Source organism: Muntiacus reevesi, chromosome 9 (genome assembly GCF_963930625.1).
Source record: "Muntiacus reevesi chromosome 9, mMunRee1.1, whole genome shotgun sequence".
NCBI lineage: Eukaryota > Metazoa > Chordata > Mammalia > Artiodactyla > Cervidae > Muntiacus > Muntiacus reevesi.
This window is the reverse complement of record NC_089257.1, coordinates 51,632,581-51,656,264: the sequence shown is the minus strand read 5'-3', so window position 1 is coordinate 51,656,264 and position 23,684 is coordinate 51,632,581. Positions and strand designations below refer to the sequence as shown.

General features: G+C 46.2%; 1 long non-coding RNA gene across 1 annotated transcript; it reads left to right on the top strand.

Moving 5' to 3' along the window:
• Nucleotides 1-371: 371 nt before the first annotated feature.
• Nucleotides 372-1,879, top strand: LOC136175253 (uncharacterized). Its single transcript, XR_010664442.1, has 2 exons — nt 372-730; nt 1,564-1,879. It is a non-coding gene; the product is annotated as an uncharacterized lncRNA (long non-coding RNA).
• Nucleotides 1,880-23,684: the final 21,805 nt, after the last annotated feature.

Genomic DNA, 23,684 nt, shown 5'->3' with positions numbered 1-23,684 from the left:
CAGCTTCCCAGAACTCTACCAGAGTTTTGATAGCTGCAGAAGGAGTTCTATGAGGCTGTCTCTTCACCCAGGCTCCCAGGGGTATGGGCTTCGTGAAAACCTCCCCCTTGGGAGGAAATAGGGCAGACAGGATGTTGGTGCTAAAGCAGCCCGAGCCCAGGTCAGCCCGGGGGGCAGGGGCGTCCTGTTGTGACCTGCTGGGCCCAGCCGCCAGGCCCCGCACTGGGACGGGGGTGGCAGGGCCCGGCCCTCAGAGGGGGTGACGGCTGGCTGCAGACCAGGCAGGGGCTCTGGCAGGAAGAGCCTCTGGCCTCTGTCATCAGCTGGGCAGCGGCACCTCGACTCTGAGGGGATGTTTGAAACAGGAAGTGGTTTTGGATTCAGGAACAGGAGTCAGCCTACAAGGGGAAAGATGAGAGAAGTGAATAAGAGCTTAGAGTCCTGGCCAAATGGGGCCCAGGGGACTCCCCGTTCACCGGGAAACCTGTGAGAATGGAGCAGAAGCCCGGTCACTCAGACTGAGCTGGGGAGCTTCCTCAGGACCACGTGAGTCATGAACGCAGATGTTCATCTTCCCTCTCCCACTGCCCAGATGGGGCTCTCATCCACTGGGGGATGGTCCTGGGAGCAGCAGCTAAAGCGGGCAGCCGCAGATCTCCAGCCTCTGAAGAAAGGCCTGGCTCAGGCATGCAGAAACTGACATCTTCAGCCTCACCATATGGATAACAAGGTGAGAATCTCAACTTGAACCTGTTCATCTGATTTTCCCCTCCACAGTACTGAGTACTGACAAAACACTTAACTAGCATTGATTCTATTCATTTACTTTTTAAATTCGGCAATTGCATTTCCTCATTGCCATGCTGGATAGTCCTTAGAAAAAATGAAAAAGAGAAAACCCAGGTACAGCTCTGTGTGACCCCTTGGACTGTAGCCCGCAGCCTGCTCTGTCCATGGAATTCTCCAGGCAGGGATACTGGAGTGGGTTGCCATTCCCTTCTCCAGGGGATCTTCCTGACCCAGGGATCAGATTTTTTAACTTAAGAACCACCAGGGAAGCTCCCCAAGGGGACAAGCTACTACCTCCCACTACAGCCACCTCCTCCTTTCCTGGCTCTTGGCAGGCGGAGATGCTGTTGAGTCTCTGCCGTCTTTCCCGCTGAGCCCAGAGGAGTTGATAATGCTCAGCAGAGCTCTGCAGGTCTTCCTGTCTGGTTGCTCAGTGCTTGCCAATGTCTGTGTGATTATGTGAAAGGATGGACAGAAAGCAGTGCTGCAGGGAAGGACCATGTGGAACAAAACTATCCTCTTATCTCTTGCCACAATAATACTGTTCAGCTATGGCAGGCTTTATTTCCCAAAGATGGTCCCAACAGTACCTCTCATTCTATATTCTCTTTTGAATCGTGATCTTGCCATTTCCCCATCAAGAGATAACATCTATTTATTTTTTAACATCTATTCCCTCTTGAGTAGGAGAGGACCCTATAACTGTTTTGACCAATAAAATATGGAGGAAGCGATGCCATACTGTAACTGGCATAGCCTTACCTGGCCTGGCAGCTTTCTCTTCCAGTCCCTGGGAACCCAACAGCCATGTTGTGAGAAACTCAAGCCATGTGGAGAGGTCAATACCATGAGGAACAATCAACAGACCCAGCTGAGCCCCCAGATGACAGCCAGCATCAAGTGCCAGCCATCCACATGAGCCATCTCAGACACCCAGTCTGGTTGAAGCTTCAGATGACTGTAGCCACAGTTGACAACAGACTGTCATCCTAGAAAAGACCCCATGTGGACATCGCCCAACTGAGACTAGTCAAAGCACAGAACCATGGAGATCATAACAAATCGATATATAATAAATTGTTTTACACCACTAAGTTTTGGGGTGCTTTGTTACTAGTAATAGATAGCTAGAACAGAAATAGACTACCCCAAATGTATGTCTTAAAACAACCACCATTTAATATTTCTCATAAGGCTCTTTGCTCATCTGTCTTCAGGCAGTCAGCTGGGGGCTGGCTGTTCTGTCGTGGTCTCGGTTGGGATGAGTCAGCTCTGATGTATGTGACCTCTCGTCCCCTGGCAGACTAACCCAGGCCAGTTGCAGCATGGTAGCAGGGGTGTGACAGACAAAGGAGAAGATACAAGGCTTCTTAAGACCTAAACTTAAAGCTGGCATGCTATCAATTCCACTAAATATTGTTCAAAGCAAATCTCAAGGCCAGCACATGCTCAAAAGATGTGGAAATCAATTCTATTTCTTGATGGGAGGAGTCACATTACAGAGGGTGTGGATACTGGGTGGGCGGAGGGTGTGGCTGTTTTGCAGCCAGTCTGTTCCCACATCCAATAAGGATGTTAAGAAGTTTGTTGGGTATTGTGAACTAAAAACCCTCCTTTGTTTTGACTGACATCTTTAGTTAGATCTCCATCATCCAATATTACTTTTCATTCTTTTAACCTTCCAGCCTCTACATGGAGGTAAGGAGAAAAGGGTCCATAAGGAGGAACTTTGGGGTGGCCAGCCACCCTTGTCAAGTGCTCTAGTTTTGTGGTTTTCAACTGCACTCTGCGAAGCCTGGGCTTCTGTGGTGGCTTTTTAGCAGATGCCACAAGGGGAGTGAATCTGTCTAAGTGTGAGGTCCCTGCCTTAACCAGGGTAGCTTAGCTCTGGCTTTGTGACTTTCTTTGGGGAAATGTTAGCCAGCTTTGAAAAAATAAAATAAAAATATTTTCAACTTCATTGAAATAAACCAACTCCCCCCTCTGATAGAAAAGCAAACAATCTTAGTGAAGTGAGTAATTACTCCAGGTTGCCCAGCAAATGAATATCTTGGCTGGAATTAGAACCCCAGTCTGCAGATCCACTGTTAATTCCAGAGCTAGATCTCCTAGTTTTTTCTCTCTTCTTCTCACTGGTTTCAAGATGGAAAGGGATTGCTGTAGCCTAACGGATAGAGGGGAAACTGACACCTTTTCAATTCTACATCCCCCCAATGTGAGAACATTTGTACCCCTTGAGCTCTGAACCTCATTGACCTCCATTACACACACACACACACACACACACACACGCCCTTATGTGATCCCTCCAAGGTTTAACCCCTAGAACCATAGACAATTCAGGGTATATCTGGCAGGCAGACAGGGCTAGCTGGTCAACCTCAGGACCAAGACATGCACACTTGATAGAGTTGACTCCTACAAGGGCAGATCGAACTCCATCTGGGAGAAAAACTCATTTCCCAAGAGGAGTCTTGGTCTTGCTTGAAGCCTGTGATCTCCTTGTTCTCCTTCCAGTGTGTTAGTTCCATTTCTCCCTAAGTTAGATTTTTTTAGGACATGAGCTATTTATAACTCCTCCTAAGCCCTTTCCAGTCTGTTTCCTGTTCAAGTACTGCATTAGTCACCAGAAAGTGTCTCAGGCAATCTCCAAATCCCTGCCTGATCTCAGCAATAGAGAGCAAGGATGCTAGTCAGACTTGGTGTGGTCCTGGTGGGGAGGGGAGAAACAGGAGGCTGGAGGCTGGGCAGGGAAGCAGAGGGAGAATCTCTTGTGCCCCATTCTCTGTGGCATGAAGCTCAGAGTCCTTATGGCTTCCTGGAGCTTACGTAGCCCTTAGAGACACAGAAGCCCTGCAGAGGCACCTCCATTTGACTGCATATTTTTGCCATTACTTGATGACCTATTTGCATGCAGCTCCTTGCAGAGAAGTTCCTCCCAAGCCATATACGGTGATTTCATTGCACCACAAACTGAGGTTTCTATTTGCAGTCATGATGGAGGCTCCTTTCTAACTTCCTCCCGCCTATTCCTACATCCCTCTTTTTTTTTTTTTTTTTTTTTACTATAGCCTGCCCAGCTGCCTGCAAGCTTGGATCTAACCAAGTGTATTCTGTCCCAGGAACTTACCAGCTGCCTCTGTAGGGAAGTCCCCCCAATCTGAGCTGAGCTGAGCTTTTGTATCCACAGAGCCAAGGAGCAGAGATCTCTGAGGCCAAGGGGAGGAAGGGGCAACTTCAGACAAGGGAATGGGCAGAGGGCAGTAATCAAGATCGACTTCTGCAAATCCCTAATGAAGGCATTGAGTACAGGGCTTTTGACCCTGCCTTGCTGGGGACAAATGAGAAAAAGGTGAAGGAAAGTCTGAGCTTCCATTGGAATAGCAGGTCATCAAGTGACCAGCATCCCAAGAGACTAGAACAACTGTAGTCTCACCACTCCCCCAGGCCCCAAACAAGAGGACCCACATGCCCTGAGCAAAGTTCCTGGGCTTCACTGGTGATTCAATCTAGGCTCTCCTCAGAGATAGTGGCCTTCTCAGTCCCAGCTTCATCATTACTCATCTCAGAACAGCAGTGTCGCCTACTACCAAACCATCATGGGCACCTGCTTTATTTATGCCAAGTTGGTTTATTATTATCATTGTTGTCAGCTTCATTTATGCTGAGTGTTGTGGAAACAAACACCCCAAATCCTCAGAAAATGTCCTGGTAAGAAGCTGCTGGAGCTAAACACAACCCCTCCTGGTTCACTCAGAGAGCTGGCATGCATACCAGCCACCTGAGCAGAGGAAATGGGGGAGGAGGTGGAGGAGGAGGAGAAGGAAACCAGACATGAGACGTGCATACCAGGCGCCAGTCCGGGCCAGGCATATCAGGGCTACTCCTCAGCTGTGATCCACACCGGCAATCTGGTACCACTCTCTTGATTTCCGTTCAGTTTCCATCCTAGGAAATTCATTACAGACTGTCTCCCCCAGAACACACTCAATTACATCCTTGAGGATGCAGGAGTCCAGAAGATGCAATCAGGGCCAGCTGAGTCAGGCTTCCTCAAGGATGAGATTGCTTCTGCCAGTGCTGGTGGCTTGGGACTGATTGCTGGAGCGGGGCAGGGATGCAAGTCCAGGCAGGGATGTCCCTTCTCTGGGACCATGATGGTAGATTCTGCAATTGAGAGCATTAGAGGGTGAAGCCCTTATCTAAGCTCTTCTTAAAGCCAGGGCTCTCATTCTTTCATTTTTTAAATTCTGAGAAGTAACATGCATACAGAAAAGTGCACAGAATCTTTTATATTCTAATAAATAATTATAAAGCAAATGCTCATGTCATCACCACTCACATCAAGAAATAAAACATTGCCAGAACTCTGAAACCCCTGGCATGTGTCTGTTTTATCACACTTTCCCTCTCCCTGAGACTTATAACATTTACTGCCTTTTAGTTTTACCACTTAAGTTTACATTCCTAAAGAAAATAGTTTTGCCTGTTTTGAGCTTTACATAAGAAGAATCATTACTAGATTCAAATAGAACCATTATTTTGTTCGGTTGTGTTTCTGAGAATTATCCATAGTGTCATGCGCAGTTGTAGGATCCTCATTTTCATGGCTATATAGTATTCCGCTATATATATGTCAGATTTATTTATCCATGCTACTGTTGGTGAACATTTGAGTTGTTTTGACTATTATCACAATGCTGTTACGAGCGTTCTTGGTATGTATAGCCTGGTGCTATGTTCATGTATTTCTCCAGGGTTTGTATCTAAAGGAGGAATTGCTGGGTCAAAGGATGCACATGTCTTCACCTTTACTAGCACTAGCAAATGCACTAGCAAATGATTTTCCAAGTGGTTGCCTGCCTCTTGCCTTGTCTCTGTTGCGCAATTGTAGCAGCTATGCTGAGGGAAGGAAGCCACAGGTTCAGAACTGCTGGTCCCAAGAGATGCTCTAGGAGGGAGAACTTCTATTGGGAAATCAACCTGTGTGCACCTTTGTTTCTTTCCATGTCTCACTTATGGGGCCTGTCCACCTCGGCCTCACTGGCCCAGCCTCCCTGAGAGCTCCCCCCAAAAGTATGAAAGTATTAGTCAATCAGTCGTGTCCGACTCTGCAACCCCATGGACTGTAGCCTGCCAGGCTCCTCTGTCCATGGAATTCTCCAGGTAAAAATTCTGGAGTGGGTAGCTGTTCCCTTTTCTAAAGATCTTCCTGACCAGGGATGGAACTGGTGTTTCCTGCATTGCAAACGGACTGTTTATCACCTGAGCCACAAGGAAAGCCCTGACAAGTTGAGCCAATTACTTCCCTGACCTCACACTCATTTCATATGGTTTCCAGATTAATCTAGTCAGGACTTGGCAGGAGCAGTTGTTCTCTGAAGGTTGTTTCAAGAGGTAGTGGGACCCCAGCCATGAGATAGGAAGCCAGGGACTGGAGCAGGGCTGGTGGCAGGATGGCACTGTTATGTTTGGGATCTGAGGGTCAATAGTTCCTCTTGGCAGCCTGGAACAAACAGGGAGCACTAGGCCCAGAGACCAAGGACAGACCTATGCTGCCTTCAGCATAGCATCCCTCTCAGGGATCTTTATATGGAGGCAAAAATCCCAACTTGAATACTCTTGAACAAAAAGGGGTTGGCCCATAAAGAAGGCTGAGCACTGAAGAACTCATGCTTTCAATTCTCGGTGGTGGTGTTGGAGAAGACTCTTGAGAGTCCCATGGACTGCAAGGAGATGAAACTAGTCAATCCTAAAGGAAATCAACTCTGAATATTTATAAGGAGGACTGATGCTGAAGCTCCAATACTTCGGTCTGACGCGAAGAGCCTACTCTTTGGGAAAAAACCTGATGCTGGGAAAGATTGAGGGTGGGAGGAGGAGATGACAAAATATAAAATGGTTGAAGGGTGTCACCAAATCAATGGACATGAGTTTGAGCAAACTCCAGAAGATGGTGAAGACCAGGGAATCCTGGCATGCTGTAGTCCATGCGATCGTAGAGTTGGACACAATTTAGGGACAGAACAATTGACTAGTCACAAAATAAAATGATAGGCCTGACTTCAGAAGAAACTTGTTTCAGAAGTTCCAGCAATGTCTTCAGTGGAATATCTTACCTTTGGTTTAAGAGAGTCAGTAGTTGCTAAGACATGATAAGATGAAGCTCCATAGAAAAGATAAGATTCCAGAACAGGAATGGAAACCTGCTGCCCTGGCCGAGGCCATGTCTCTGCAGGATCTATAACTGGAGGCAACTTGGGGAGTGACTCCCCATTTCCCAGTATGGTGAGTGCCCCCAGAGTGTTCCTAGTGCCTGGGGAACCATTCTTAAAATAGGAGATTGGCAGACTCACCCCAGTCCTAGTGAAGGATGTTTGCATCCTCAGATTCTTGAAAAAATTAATGTATTATTATCTTGACCATCCATAATAATAATAATAATAATGTATTATTATTCTCAGAGAAGAAAGAAAAAGTGAATGTTCTTACTCAACATGGAAATTATATTTTCTTTCCTTGATGTTAGGAACTGAGGTCTGGTTTGAGATTTGGCACTACTTCCAGGTAGGTGAGGAGTTTAGACACTAACATGCTGTCAGAATTCCTGGGACGATTCTATACTCTGTGAGACCAAAGGGACAGAATATTGAAACTCAGGGCTGTCTCAGAAATCTTAGAGGTATACTAGCTGCTTTCAATAACATTTATTGTTTTTTTTTAAATATAGAAATAAAGTAAAAACCAATTGGCCCAAAATTCCGTAGATGTGATAGCCTCTTGGGCATTTTTCAAAAATAATACCTCTGCATGTTATTTGTATAGAGCAATATAAGATGGAAACACAAAATCCTCTTCTTTAGTCTCCCCTTCCCACTGGGACCCATCAGCCAGTTTCTCGTGATTTTGAGAATGTTATTTCTACAGCAGTCAGACCCAGAGTAAAAGGATTGGTGAGTTGCTCTGTAAGCTGTCCCACCTAATTGAGGGGAGATCCCAAGCCTTCCAGACCCTCTGACCCCCTCTCTAACGAGGCTTGGTGCCCACATTCCAGGTGATGGGCTCAACTCCCTGGAGCCAGGAAGCCTCCCCTGCGGGCTGGTCTGCACTGACCCTCCTTCCCTCCTCTCTTCTTCCACCCGACTCCTCGCCCCCACCTCCTGCTCCATCCCTACCTTTCACCAGGGCTTACCCATCCTGAGGAAGCTCACAGCAGGGGAATGTTTACTGAATGAGAACACCCTGAAGGGATAGATTTTCCTACTGATTACGTGTCTGGCTCCCTGGAACATCTTCTCTCTATTTTTTCCACAGTGATTCACCCAGGGATCATCAGAGACAGCCATCTGGGGAAGATGCCATTGTTTTTCTCCAGCTTTGAAGGGGTTGAACAACCTTGCACTGATTTGTGCTTAGAAGCCTCCTCACTTTCCCCTTGCCACTTGTCCCCATAATTTAGGGAAGAAGACTTTATAGTGCCTGGTTTGGCATGAAATCCTTTTCTTTAAGAGTTGAGTCTTATGTATCCATAAACATGCCTTTGCATGACATTGGGCCTGGAAGTGAGATTCTCAAAAATTCTCACTTTTTCATTCACTGTGTAATTACTGAGAGTTTTCTAAATGCCAGACACAGTGCTAGACCTTTAGTACTGCTGTTATCAGACTGAGTGAGTGAGAAGCAGTTCAGACATAAGACACTCCAAGCTCAGGGGTGCAAATATCTGAGGGTAAACACGTATGACTCTATAATTAGATTCCAGAGTAAGTGAAGGCCAGTGACAAGAACCAGGCTGGAAAGGTAAATGGGGTGATGAAGGACCTTGAGTGCCAAGATCATCAACTTGGACTTTATTTTAAAGGCCGTGGGAACCTCTGAGAATTTTGAGTAGGAGAAGTGAATCATTCAGGAATGCAGCGGAAAGAGACAGCATATTCAAGCAGGGATAATCCGAGGTGTGTTCAATGGAAAGGCTATTTACTACGGTTTGGGCAGCATGCAGTAAAATCACAAAGTAAAATGCTATACCTGAGTCAGGTAACACGAGGACTGTTGGTAGGAAGAGATGAGGGGAAGGAGCAGTTGCTGAAAAACTCATGTGAAGGTCACCTTGAGAGGAGCTGAGACTTTTGGTTAAAGTGACTCTACCATGGGCATCCCAAGTTGGCTTGTTGGGCTTGCTGGTCTACGGGTATGATCCTCACCTTGGTTGTGAGAGGTCCCGGGTTGAAATCCAGGACAAGCCCACTTCCTTTTGGATTTTTCAGGTGACTCATTGGTAAAGAATCCGCCTGCCAATGCAGAAGACACAGGAGACATGGGTTCAGTCCCTGGGCTGGAAAGATCCCCTGGAATAGGAAATGGGAACCCACTCCAGTATTCTTGCTTGGACAATCCTATGGACAGAGGATCCTGGTGGGCTATAGTCCATGCAGTCACTAAGAGTTGGACACAATTGAGCAGGTAAGCGAGACTCCACTGTGAGGGGCTATAAAGACCCCAACCTCATTCTCCTCCCCTTTGACCTCCTGGTGGTGCTCCCCTTTGGCCAAATCCAACCAGAAGCCGGAAGCCAAGGGAGGCCATAGCCGTGGTCCATCCAGGTCAGTTCCCAGGACTAACAGTAGGATAGAACAGGTTTGCAGGGGCAGACAGAAGATGTCCTGCCCAGGAGTGATGTGATGAGATGAGCAGTTAAACAAGACCATCTTGGGCAGGATGGAGGATGAAGAGAGGCAGACGGATGGGGACAGGAAGAGAGCATGAGGGTCTGAACTAAAACGGGTCACGGAGAAGGGAAAGATTCGTACAACATTGAGGAAGTGGAACAGTCATGACCTGTTGATGGAGTCTAAGGGCAAGGGAGGCGTCTAGAGCAGCCCGGGAACTTGGTGGGTGGTGACGCTGTTACCTAGGAGAGGGTTCAAGTCCAAGTGCAGGGGCTGCTGGGCTGTGCTTAGCCGTTCAGTCCTGTCTGACTCTGTGACCCTGTGGACTGTAGCGCGCCAGGCTCCTCTGTCCATGGGGATTCTCCAGGCAAGAATACTGGAGTGGGTTGCCATGCCCTCCTCCAGGGGATCTTCCCAACCCAGGGATGGAACCCAGGTCTCGCACATTGCGGGCAGATTCTTTACCATCTGAGCCACCAGGGAAGCCTCCTGGTGGAAAAAATCACTCTTTTCCAGCGGCAAAGGCAACTGTGAGAAGAAAGATTGTGCCTTGACTCTGGTCAGAATTACATCCTTTTTCTTCCATTCTATACCCTTTTTCTCTACCACTTGTAAGTCCTGAAATACCCATTTTCACAGGGGTCTGACCTCAAAGTATCCTGGCTGCAAATCGATTTCTATGACTCCACTCTTCTCCTCTTTCCACTGGTTGAAACCCAGTCCTTTTTCTTTTTTCCTTTTTTTTTTTTAAGAGAGCTTGCTTTCTTTCTCTCTATTTTTTTAGAGAGATTTGTCTTTTTAATTTTTAATTGGAGGATAATTGCTTTATAATGTTGTGTTGGTTTCTGCCATACAAACACATGACTCAGTCATAAGCATACACATAGCTCCTCCCTCTTGAGCCCTCCACCCCATCCCCCGTCTGAGCCCTCTAGGTCATCACAGAGCACCAGGCTGAGCTCCCTGTGCTAAGGAGCAGCCTCCCACCAGCTAGCTATTTTGCCCATGGTAGTGTATATACATTTCATGTTTATATATTTCAATGCTACTCTCTGAATTTGTCCCATACTCTCCTTTCCCTGCTATGGAACCTAGTCCCTTTTTAATGGGAAAAACAATTACAGTAAAAAGTGCCTGAGTGCCAGCTCTCTGTGAAGATAGATGCACATTTTAAAGGTATCTGCTGTGATGAATTTATAGTCAAGAAGGAGACTTATTTTTAACCCTGGGCCCTCCCAGGGGAGTCTAAACCCCAGTTCCACCCAGTCCTCCACCATCTCAAAAGAGCAAGGTAAGAGAATTAGTGCCTCCTCTACAAGGAGGAAATCATGGCAACCCACTTCAGTATTCCGGAGAATGCCACGGACAGAGCTTGACAGGCCACGGTCCAAAGGGTGACAAAGAGTCGAACATGACCGAAGCGGCTGAGCACACACACACTGCAAGCCTGGCAGCCCCTGATCTTTCATTATGTATGACTCAGGACTTCCTGTGGTGGGTGCAAATTTTAAGTTTGGCTTCTAAGAATTGTGTGATATATCTGGGGCTGGGTAGACCTAAATATATTCTAAAACAACAGGGCAACTTTGGTAAGTTTTGTGATAGGGTATCCAGAGTCCCCACTCCCTCCCGCAGGGAAATCGAATCATCTTACCCACAGAGAGTTGCCTTGGAGGGGAAAGGCCTGCATTCCACATAGGAGAGGGCAGTGGAAGGTGGGAGCCAGGGAGGCAGTGTTGCTAGGCAGCCAGTTGCTATCCTTGGTTGCCCTGGAGATGCTGGCTTGTGTATATGAGCTGGGTGCTTGTGGGTATTTGCTGAGTGTCTGTATAAGCAGACTGCACTTCATCACAACGCATTCCTGGAAACCACGTCATAACGTGGTTTGTCAGAATTTCCCAGAGGAATAGCATTTGTTCTCCTTGAGGAGTTGGTTGTGCTTCTGACTAAAGATACAGGCCAGAAATAAATTATAAATGTGATCAACAATCTGTCATAAGCAGAAGGCACAAATACCCAAATATCCTCATTGAGTTCTAGGGCTAAAATTACCCTGCAAACCTCACCAGGAAGCTAATATCGGACTCCCTGGGAGTACTCCAAGTACTATGGTCTTTCATTCACTCATTCATTCATTCGAGGTCTATGGGGATCATTGTGATTCATTTTCAACATTCAACTACATTGTAAGTTGTAGTCCTAACCCCTACCACCCCAGAAAGTGACCTTATTTGGAAATGGGGGTCTGAGCATAGGTGATCAAGTTAAAATAAGGTAATGAAGGTGGGCCTTAATCCAATATGACTGGTGTTCTTATTAAAAGGGAAAATTGGGACCCAGAGACAGACATGCACAGAGGGAAGATGATGTGAGCCCACAGGGAGAAGATCATGTGAAGATAGAGGATTGGAGTGATGCATCTATGGGCTAAGGAATGTCAAGGATTTGGGGTGAAACACCAGAAGCTAAGAAGAGGCAAGCAATGGTTTTCCTTCAGGTTTCAGAGGGAGCATGGCACTGCCAACACATTGATGTAGGACTTCTAACCCCCAGAACTGTGAGACAATACATTTCTGTGACTTTAAGCCACCAGCATATGGTATTTTGTTATGGCAGCCCCAGGAAAGTAACATGAGCAGCCATGGGAATCCTGCCCTCTTGGCCCAGTCCTGGCCAAGGAGCCATAATGGAAAAAACTGCTGGGTTGGATGCTGAGAAGTTTCTGCCTTTCCTTCTCCAGGTGCCTGGATGGGGCTCTGGGAATTGCTGTAGCCACCATATTGCAAGCCTGAAGGACAAGGCCCTCACCAAGGAGGGCAGGGAGTGGACGGTAAGGATCTGGGATGGCTGACTTTGTTGAGTTGCTCCTTCAGCCAAGCTGGAGCAAGCCTAGCCTCTGCAGCCCTGTCAGGTGAGATGATACATTTCCCTGTGGTTTGAGGCAGAAGGTGCAGTGAACTCTCCTCGCCAAACCGGAGTCCTGCTGGATAGACCGTCACATACGCTCAGCACTGCCCCCCTGCCACCTCCCTCATGCAGCTGAGCCTCCAGCCCCATCTCAGCCTCTATCATACAGCTTGATATTAACTGTGGTGGATCATCTTCAAAGACGGCTGCAATGATCCCTCCTTTCCTGTACTTTGTAATGCAACTTTGTCGCCCCTCCCATCAAGGTGTGGGGTTTATTTTTCCATCCCTTAGCCATGTGGTCAGGCTTGGCCACATGACTGGCCATGTTGTTCAGTCACTCAGTTGTGTCTGACTCTTTGTGACCCCATGGACTGTAGCACACCAGGCTTCTCTGTCCTTCACTATCTCCTGCAGTTTGCTCAAATTCATGTCCATTGAGTCGATGATGCCATCCAACCATCTCATCCTCTGTGGCCCCCTTCTTCTTCTGCCCTCAATCTTTCCCAGAATCAGGGTCTTTTCCAATGAGTCGACTCTTCCCATCAGGTGGTCAAAGTATTGGAGTTTCAGCTTCAGCATCAGTCCTTCCAGTGAATATTCAGGACTGATTTCCTTTAGGATTGACTGGTTTGATCTCCTTACTGTCCAAGGGACTCTCAAGAATCTTCTCCAGCATCATAGTTCAAAAGCATCAGTTCTTTGGTGCTCAGCCTTTTCATGGCCCAACTCTCACATCCATACATGACTACTGGAAAGACCACAGCTTTGACTATACAGACTTTTGTCAGCAAAGTGACATCTCTCTTGTTTATAATGCTGTCTAGGTTTGTCATAGCTTTTCTTCCAAGGGGCAAGTGTCTTTTAATTTCATGGCTGCAGTCACCATCTGCAGTTATATCAGAGCCCAAGAAGATAAAGTCTGTCACTGTTTTCATTGTTTCCCCATCTATTTGCCATGAAGTGATGGGACTAGATGCCATGATCTTAGTTTTTTGAATGTTGAGTTTTGAGACAACAGGAAATTAGTAAATAAGGCACAAGCAGAGGCTTCAAAAGTGCCTAGGAATTAGGGCTTGCTTTTGGCTGCAGTTGGAACCCTGGGACCGTGGTGCAAATGGACCTGAGCTAACCGGCTAGAAAGGCCACATGGAGGAAAACTGAGGCTCTCCAACTGACAGCCAGCACGAACTGTCAGATATGTGAGATGTGTGTGATGGATCTGGGATCATCCAACATTAGTCAACTGCCCATAACCGCAGCCACATAAGTAATCCCAGGTGAGAGCAGCAGAAGAACAACTGAACTGAATCCAGCCTGAACTGCTGACTCACAGAAATACAGACAAATAAAGTGGCCACCGTTTTAAGTGACTAAGTTTTGGACTAGCTTGTTACACAGCAGTATATAGCTGATACACCAGCAGACGATCCCCAATCTGGCACAATTCTCTTAGGTTCATTCAGATGCCAGGCACTGTGCAAGGAACTGTGGATGCTGTCATGAGAAACAACAGACCTGTTCTCTGGTTTCTTGGAAGCACTTAGGATAGTATTATATTCAAGGCACTGTGTCAAAAACTTTAGATACTTTAACCCAGATGGGAGGTTTGCAGCTATCACCCTATCTTCTTGCTGAGGAAACCAAATCTCAAAAAGTTGGAAAATTACCAAATGTGGCAGATTTCTTTTTCCTAAGGTACTTGCAGCAATCTCTGCTGTCTGATGCATTCTACTAGAACCTTGCCACTTCCCATCAGGAGGGAGAATCTAGTTCTGCTCTTAAATCTGAATGAGCTTGTGATTTGACGTAAACTAATAAAATGCAGCAGAAGGGACGCTGGATGGCTTCTGAGGAAAAATCATAAAAGAAGCTACAGGTCCTACTTTATGGGCTGGGATGCGGGGAGCCGGCCTGCTCAAGGCCCAAATAGGCCCTGGGAAAAGGCCTTGAAAGGGGGCCATTCCCTGTCCCGCCACCCCATGATAAAGTAGTAAAATATTTGCTGGGCCTCCTTTGTTCTTCCTTGAGAAAAACGTAGTAGTGACCTTCACTTAGTAGTTTATTTTGGGAAAGCCAAAAACAAGATGTAAGCTTCTGCAATCACTTAAAACAAAGAATTGTATTGATCTGACAGACACCAGATGGCATTTTTTATGAATTATGTTTTCTGCTTGTATTAGTATAAAGGTAGCTGTTTTACTCAATAAAATCGCTGACTTGCCTAAAGAGCATTCAGCCCTCTCGACCCCATCCTTTACTATCATCTTTTTTTTTCTCAGGCTTCCGTGTGGTTGCAGTCGGGACTTGTTCATTCTGCCGGCTGGTCCCGGCACTGGGACACCTGTCTTTGAAGCTCTGAACTTCCACATAAGGTTGCCATACTATGTTGAGTCATCCCCAGCCTTGGAATCTTCCCCCTGGAGACCCAGGAATCATAGACCAGAGATAAGCTGTCCCCACCATGACCTGTCCAACTCAGAGAACGCTGAGCATGGTACAAAGCTTGCCGTACACTACCAAGTCTTAAGGCGATCTGTTATGCAGGTTACACAGCCAGATAAGAAGAAGGGACATGAGGTCAGACTCTGATCCTGGAATTCTGACCCAAGAGCCTAAGTCTCCAGCTTCCCCTCAGAAAGCCCTTTGTTCCCATGCTCCCCAAGTTCCCTTCCAGATAGAAGCTTGGCTCCCTGGCTCCCCCCATACTACCAAATCACCATAAGCCGCCACTCTACCTACCCACCTCCATGCTGGGGCTTCGTGTTTCTTACTCAGCTGCTCCCAGGCTACCACCTTCCAAGTCTCCTCCTTACTGGAAGTTTGGTCTCCTCCCTTACCTGGGCTACAGGACAACAGTCTCCCAGTCTTTGGAAGGAGCCCCACTTTCCTTGATTTTCAGTTCTTGCTTCACAAGTTTGCTTTGCTCCCCATCAAACTCCCTGTGAAAAATGCCCCTGCTATCTGTACTTACTGTGTACGAGGCACACAGTAGGGATGCAAAGTAAAATGAGCTGTGCACTCATTTCCTATGGCTCTCTAGAAAATTGCCACAAGCTTAGTGGCTTAAAACAACAGAAATTTACTATCTCATAGTCCTGAACACTGGAAGTTCAAAATGGGTTCCATTGGGCTAAAATCGAGACGTTTTCAAGGATGCATTTCTTCCAGAAGGTATAGGGGAGACTCCATTCCTTTCCCTCTGAAGCTTCCTGAGGCTGCCTGCATTGCTTACCTCATAGCCCCTTCTCCCGTGTTCAAAGCCACCATTGTATCATCTTCAAATTTCTCTCTGTCTCTCTTGCCTCGCTTTTCCATTTCTAACACTTGTGATTACATTGCTCCTCTCCCTTATATTACCCAGTAAAATCTCCTTATCTCAAGATTCTTAATCACATCTGCAAAGTCTCTTTTGCATGATGGTAATATCTTCTGAGGTTCTGGGCATTAGAACACGGAAATTTTTGTAGCCATCATTTTGTCTACCACAAGTTCTTTGAGGGAGTTCACCTTTGGAGAAGGGCATGTATTCTTGCTGGTATTCTTGTCTGGAGAATCCCATGGACAAGTCTCCCAAGGAGCCTGGTGGGCTACAGTCCATGGGGTCACAAAGAGTCAGACATGACTGAAACGACGTAGCATAGCATAGCACACTTGGATGGAGTGAGGTTATAAATTTATAGCAGACCTACTACTCCTCATCGATATTCATCTTCTCTCCCTCCTGGACACACCCTCTCTTGCCCTGTGTTCAGCTGTGATGACCATGCAGCTGAGTTCTGGTAAACGGGGTGCAAGCAGAAGGAATGGGCTCCACTTACAGACCTGACCACAACCACCTCCCTGAGAGTCTCTTTGCTTTTCCCGTAAGTGAAGAGGACTCCGAGGACCCAGGGGAAGGGGGAACTGCAAGGCAGAAAAAGTCAGGGTCCCTGAAGGACAATAGAACAGTCTCCCTGCTGACTCATGTTATATTTTGATGTAAATTAAGACTTCGAAATTTGAGGGGCATTTCTTACAGTGGTTAACCAAACACTGACAATACACAACTAGAGAAGTGTATTTTAAAAGAACTTATATAAATGTATTTAGTGTATTTTATATGGCATTCAGTTTCATAAGTAAATATCAGGTTTACTTCTTATAATACGTTCATCAGTGACATAGATTGAACAAGAAGGTTACTTGATAAACACAAAAAAGTGAAATCAGGAATCAGGCTGCTCAGCTGTGGGCTGTCCTCTGCATCTGACAGATTTCTATGTTTTGCACTTTGCTGGGTCTCAGACAGTAAAGAACCTGCCTGCCAAGCAGGAGACCCAAGTTTGACCCCTAGGTCAGAAAGATCCCCCAGATAAGGCAATGGCTACCCACTCCAGTATTCTTGCCTGGAGAAGTCCAGGGACAGAGGCACCTGGGAGGCTATAGTCCATGGGGTTGCTCAGAATCAGACATGACTGAATGATTAACACACTGATCGGCACAAAGAGATAACTGCAAGTGGAAACCAGTGTATTTTAATCTATCGTGATCTCCAGAAATTCTTCACTAAACAGAGATCCCCAGAAAAGTTTGATTCTGAGGTTAGCACAGAAACAAATTACTGGGAGACACAAGTTAATGTTTTGAAGAGCTTCTACACTGATTTTTTTTTAATGTTGTTTATTTTCAAAAGCCTCAAAGACAATTTACTCAAAACCTGCAGGATAAATGAAACCAAAACCAGCCAAATAAGAACAACAAGCTATGAACCCAGTGGTCAGGCAACTGGAGTTAAAGATATCATGGGCAGAGAAGCAGGAGAGTGTGTGTGTCTACATATGCATGATGGGGGGTGCAAGGGGGCAGGAGTAGGCAGGAAGAGCCTATGACCTTGGAAATATGTAACTTTGTTTTCCAAAATGGTCCTTCTGGGCAAATGATGGAAGGATCCCACATCTAGACTGCTCTGTGTTTCACTAGAGTAAGAGTTGAGGGTCCCTATAATTACAGAGAACAGAGCCTGGGACTCCCAGCACTGATGTACATGAACATTGATAGAGAGGCTGGGAAAAGCTGGAACCCCAGGGCAGTCACTTCTGGGCAGTGATCAGTATCTTACCCATGACACTTTATGGGAGATTGGGTCTGTGTCTCAATGGGATTGGGTAGAGGGTGAGTCCTGAGAAGACCCTGTTGCCTCTGGTACCAAAAGACGTAGAAAGTTCTGAAAGCCTAGCCAACAAACAGGCAAGGCAAGCATGAGACGTGTCACCACTGGGGAGCCCAGGACTGTCGACTAGCCCGGGCAGCCCACCAGGAAGGACCTGCTGGGGGAAGGAGGATGTTCCCACTGATGAGCACGTAGTCTGTGCCAAGCTCTGTGCTCTGCTCTTTACATATAGTTCAGCTGACCAACCGCCCTGTGGGGCAGGTAATTTGAATCCCCAATTTAGAGATGGGGGGTCCAGTCTTACGAGAAGGAAGTCAGTCCCAGGAGCGCAGGGTCATTCGTGGCAGGGCTGTTCCTGGAACTCGGTGCTGCGGGAGCCAAGTCCATATTCTCAGACACCTGCCGAGGTGTCTGTGGGATCTCTTCCCTCTTGAACTCGACTCTGCCTGAAATAGACCAGAAGAGGGAGGCACTGTGGCCCTCAACGCCACAAGGAAAGCTGTGAATGTTCCGGGCCTGAAACCGCTGACTTTGAGCAGCTCCGAGTGAGACAGGAGGCTGCGAAGCCAGGGTACACGATGTGAACCGGCGGCGCTCATCCCAGGCGCCGGGGCCGCGGGCACAGCGTGCTCCCATCTTCGCGGCCTTTCGGGCCTCAGATTTCACAGGTCCAGTGATGCAGGCCTCCTGGAACAGCGCAGGGGCCCTCAGAACACTCTGAACTTATTGTTTACACAACAGCCACTGCCATGAGCTTTCCAGGGTTAATCACCTTGTAGCCATCATGTGGAGTGGGGAGACTGAGGCACCAGGAGGTGTGTGCCTAACTCAGGATTCATAAACTAGTGAGAGTAATAAACTGGTGGGCCTTGGTCCCTGGGCATGTTCACTAACTATCTGATGCACCGATTATTTTTTTTCTTTGAAAGTCACTCAGTCGTGTCCGACTCTTTGGACCCCATGGACTATACAGTCCACGGACTTCTCCAGGCCAGAATACTGGAATGGTTAACCATTCCCTTCTCCAGGGGATCTTCCCAACCCAGGGGTCAAACCCAGGTCTCCCGCATTGCAGGTGGATTCTTCACCAGCTGAGCCAGCAGGGAAGCCCAATAGTGGGCGCCAATTAACAGTGGTACCTAGGAATAAGGGGGGCTTCCCTGGTGGTCCAGTGGTAAAGAATCTGCCTGCCAGTGTAGGAGACGTGGGTTCTATCCCTGGGTCAGGAAGATCCCCTGGAGAAGGAAATAGCAGCCAGCTATTTGGTCACCTGCAAAATAGTGCCCAGAAATCCTGTGTACCTCACCCAAACATTCACATGTTCAGGCTTCAGCCCCATGCTGAGGGGCTGTGGACCACTGGAGGCCCCCGTCGGAGCAGTCGTTCACATGGGCCGGGTGCCCAAAGCAGCCACCAGCCCTGCCCCGCCTGGGCTGTTAAATCCAGTCACATGGTTCCCTCAGGGGTTCCCAGAGCACCCCACCAAGGAGGCAGAGTGGGGCTCACTCCTGTTATGCCCCTGGGGTCCTGCACCTATGACTGAAAGGACCCCATGGCCAGCAGGAGGAGGGGCGGTCAGGATCGACACACCAGCTGGGCATCAGCGTGGGGAGACTGCCCCAAACTTAGGGGATCTGAGCACTTGCAGAATCCCAGCCAGTTTCCCAACCTTTATAAACTCACTCCCCAATAACACTGGAGCACTTTGTTTTACCTCCCCAGCAGGCAAAAAAATTGACCTTTGACCCACAGCTTAAATTATGAGAATAATAAAAATTTTTATCTTCATTTTCAAACACAACATCCATCTCAGACCCTGGTAGCATCCCCTAGGGGTCCAAGCCCCCCACTTCTTCACCGCTCCCCCTGGTGAGCACTGCCCTTGATGACAAGGAAGCAGGGGTCCCCTCCTCCTCTGCTGAGTGGCAGCACATAATACACTCTGCCCTCAGCTCCATACCCCTCAGCCTGGTTAGGGGGGTGGGAGGGCAGAGTCAGTAGAACCATTTGCTCCCCTCAAATCTGGGGCCCCCTACTTGTGACTGCTGTTCTCAAGAAACTTTGAGCAAGTGATCCGAGTCAACTGGCTTACAGCATCGATCCTCAGTTAAATCCACTAACTATTTTTATACCTAAAAACTCTGAGCATGAAGAAGCGACCTAAATGTTTGCTGGGGCAGAAGAGTCTCAAATCTGCAAACTGCCAAGGCTTGCTAAGGATCTCAAAAGAGTTAACCTAACTTGCTGAGGGACAGTGCCCCATTAGAGAGCCCTTTGGAGAAGGATGGCTAAGACGACCCTGATAAGCGAGAGGCAGCTGAAAGAAATGGGGACATTTATTTTGAAAAGCGTGCAGCTGGCCACTGTTTTTAAATCTCTGGATGGCTCCAATGCAGAAGAGAAGTGGGCTTGTTCAAAGGGGGCCCTACAGGTGAGGACAACGAGGGAAGGCCACATGGAGGTAGATGGCAGCCAGGTGAGGGACAGCCAGTACTCAAGAGCTATCCTGACAGGGGACAGCTGACCTGTGAGGTAGTGAGGTCCCCATCCCTGGAAGCATCCAAATATTCATTCTTTCATTTATTCTGTCAACATATATGCATTGTGGTCCAGCTACATTTTGAAGGCCAGACAGGCAAGGTTACTACTGTCAGGAAGCTTCCATTTTAGTGGGGAAGACAAAAAATTTTTTAATTATACCAAAAAAACTAAATAGGGTTATGGGAGAGTACATTCCAAGTATCTCCCCTGAATTGGGTCACAGGGTGAATATCAAGCAGAAGCAAAATGGCCTCTTAGCAAGGAAGGTATTCAGGGGGTATCAGCTAGGGACCTTTGAAACCCCTTCCATTCTGAGTCCATGGGGATCTCACGTAATACTACTCGGCCATTCATTCCCTAATGACTACTGGGCGAGCCTCCCCAGAAGGTGGATATAGCTGAAGGAACCTTGATCTGACTCCCCCGTGGATGTATGTTTGGGGCCAGGGGGTCCCAGGCACAGTGAGGTGGTGGCTTCCCTTATTTCCACCTGCCACTTCCTTGCATTTTGCCTGCCTCACAGGCTTGGTTGCATAACTGCTGGGCTGGGTTTTATAGCTTAGCACAGCATGGAGCTTGTAAATCTTCTTTCACATCATGAAATGCCAGCAATTTCACAGCCAGGGATTCTTGTTCTCATAAAGTCCTCACACCAGCAGACTTGCATCTAAAAGTGTCCTCTGGACTGATGAATTGATGTCAGAGCTGCTCTGGAGCCAAACACGGAGGCAGGCAGTCCCTGCCACCCACTCGACTTCCCTGAAGCTCCTAGAAGTGAAGGTTGTGACTGCTTGGCACAGCCCCTCAGATGCGGCTCCAAGGAAGCAGAGGGGCAAACGCGGCAGCCCCACACGGGGAACTGAGGCATGCTTATCTTCAAGCCTATCTGAGGGGGAGAACAGAACACACTTCTAAACAATATGCACAGTGCTAATCCATGTCAGGAAACACTAACATTTACGCTTGCCAGTGACTCTCAACCCTGGATCCTGTTAGAGTGACCTGTGATGTTTTTAAAAAATAAACTTACAGAGAGAGGCATCTCCCATGGAGATTCTGACCCAGTAGAATCTAGAATCTAGAAAGGGGCCCCTGCATCTCTATGTGTCACAGGCAAACATTCACCACCTAATTCATAAGAAGACTAGAAAACAAACAAAGTCATGGTGGCAGATTTCTAAAATGGTCCCCAACCATCCCTACCTCCTAGGCCTCAAACACTTGTGTAATCTGCTCCCCTTGTGAGTGGACTGGACCTGTGACTCACCTCTATGAATAGAACAGGAGCAGAATGATGGAAGGTCATGTCCAAGACCAGGTTACAAAAGGACTATGACTTCTTTATGAGCACTCTCCTCCTTCTCGTCCTCTCAGTGAAGACAGCTCCCGTGTTGCTAGTTGCCCTACAGAGAGACCCATATGGCAAGAAGTTGATGTCCCCAGCCAATAACCAGCAAGGACTAGAGGGCTGCTGACAGCCACATGAGTGAGCTTGGAAACACATTCTCTCTCTGTGGAGACTTGAAATGACTGCTGCCACAATGACACCTCGATTGCAGCCTTGGGAGTGGTCCCGAGAAAAGGTGCCCAGTAAAGTGTTCCCAGATGCCTGATCCACAGAAACTTTGAGAAAATAGATGTTTGTTTTAAGGTATGTTTTTGGGATAATTTGTTACACAGCAATAGATAACTAATACACACATACACAACAACACATTCATGGTGGCTCATCTCTGATAGACTGATTATGAGTGATCAGTATTTTCTTTCTTTTGGTCATCCATAGTTTCTAATTTTTAAAAATTACCATGGATTTTGTTCAAAATGAAAAAACAAAAATCATTTTAAAATTATGTTCAAAAATATTCTAGAGGAAAATATCAGAGAAAACGTTTTGTGAATTTATGTAAGGCAAAACTTTCTTAGACAAGTCACAAAATAGGGTAATCCAAAAAGTAAATACATTGGACTTTATCAAAATTAAAAGCTTTTGCTCATCAACAAACATCATTTAAAAAACATGAAAGACAAGCCAAGGATTAGAAGAAAAGATTTGTAAATCATATGTTTAATAAAGGATTTGTTTCCAGAATGTTTAAAGAGCAACAAGACAACTCAATTAAAAAATGAGCAAAAGTTTCTAATAGACATTTCCCCAAAGAAGATACACAAATGGCTAAGAAGCACACGAAAAGATGTTCATCATTAGTCATTAAGAAAATGTAAATTCAAACCACAGAGAGATATCAATGTTTACCTATCAGAATGACAATACTCAAAATAATAAATGTTGGTGAGGATGTGAAACAAGTGTAAGCTTGATATTAAACATTGCTAGTGAGAAGGTAAAATGGAAAGTTTTGGGACATTCTTTGGTGATTTCTTAAAATGTTTAATATAAGCTTACCATATGACCCACTCCTAGGTATCTATCTACCCAAGAGAAATGGGTAAAAACATGTCCATATAGAGACTTCTGGGTAAATATCCATAGCAATATTCTTCTTAATAGGAGAAAACTGGAAATAATCCAAATTTCCACTAAGAGATGAATGGATGAACAAAATGTGGCAAATCCATACAATGAGATACTACTCAGCAACAAAAAGGAACAAAGTCGTAATTCATGCTGCAACATCACTGGATCAAAATAATGATATGATAAGTAAATATGGCCATGTAGAAAAAGAGTACATAATGTATGATTCTGTTTTATGAAATGTCCATAAAGGGTAAATCTATATATACAGTAGATCAGTGGTTGTTTGGGGCTGGAGTGGGAGTGAGTTTGGTCATAAACGAAATTGAGGAAATGTTTTGTGATGACCAGTATGTTCTAAATCTGGACTGTGGAGGTGATTGGCATGGATGTATAAATTTATTAAAAATCATTAAATGAACAACTTACAATGGGTGAGTTTTATGTTTTGTAAAGTATACCTCAATAACTCTGTAAAAATGTTATGTTCATAAGCTTGAACCCAATAATTTCATGACAAGGGTATAATTGGAAAGGCACACAAAGTCTCATGCCAAGTATGCTCATAACAGTGTTTTAAGTTAATGAAAGTGAAAGTGAAGTCTCTCAGTCATGTCCGACTCTTTGCTACCCCACGAACTGTAGCTGACCATGCTCCTCCATCCATGGAATTTTCTTGGCAAGAGTATGGGAGTGGGTTGCCATTTCATTCTCCAGAAAAATTAAAAAAAACTCTGAATGTTTAGTAACAGATAATAAATACTTAGTAAGTGATGATCCACTTGATAGAATATCATGCAGCCATTAAAAACGGTATTTCCAAGGCATTTTTAATGATCTGGGGAAATGCTTAGGATAGATTACAAAATTGTTCTTATGGTCAGATTTCTCCCACTTCCCCCACCAAAAAGAATCTATATAAAAATGTTCATTTTTAAACACAGCTAAATTTGTTCTGTGAATGGATGTGTCTACATACACAGCATAACCAGAGGCATATCTGAATATAGTTATTTTTTTTTCCTTTTGCACATTTATAAATGGGAAACTGCTGGTGCCTGTAAGTCATTTCTATTTTCTTCTTTGTCCTTCCATTATCTTTCTGTATTTTTCTTTCCAAAAAGCATGTATTCATTTTAAAATCTGG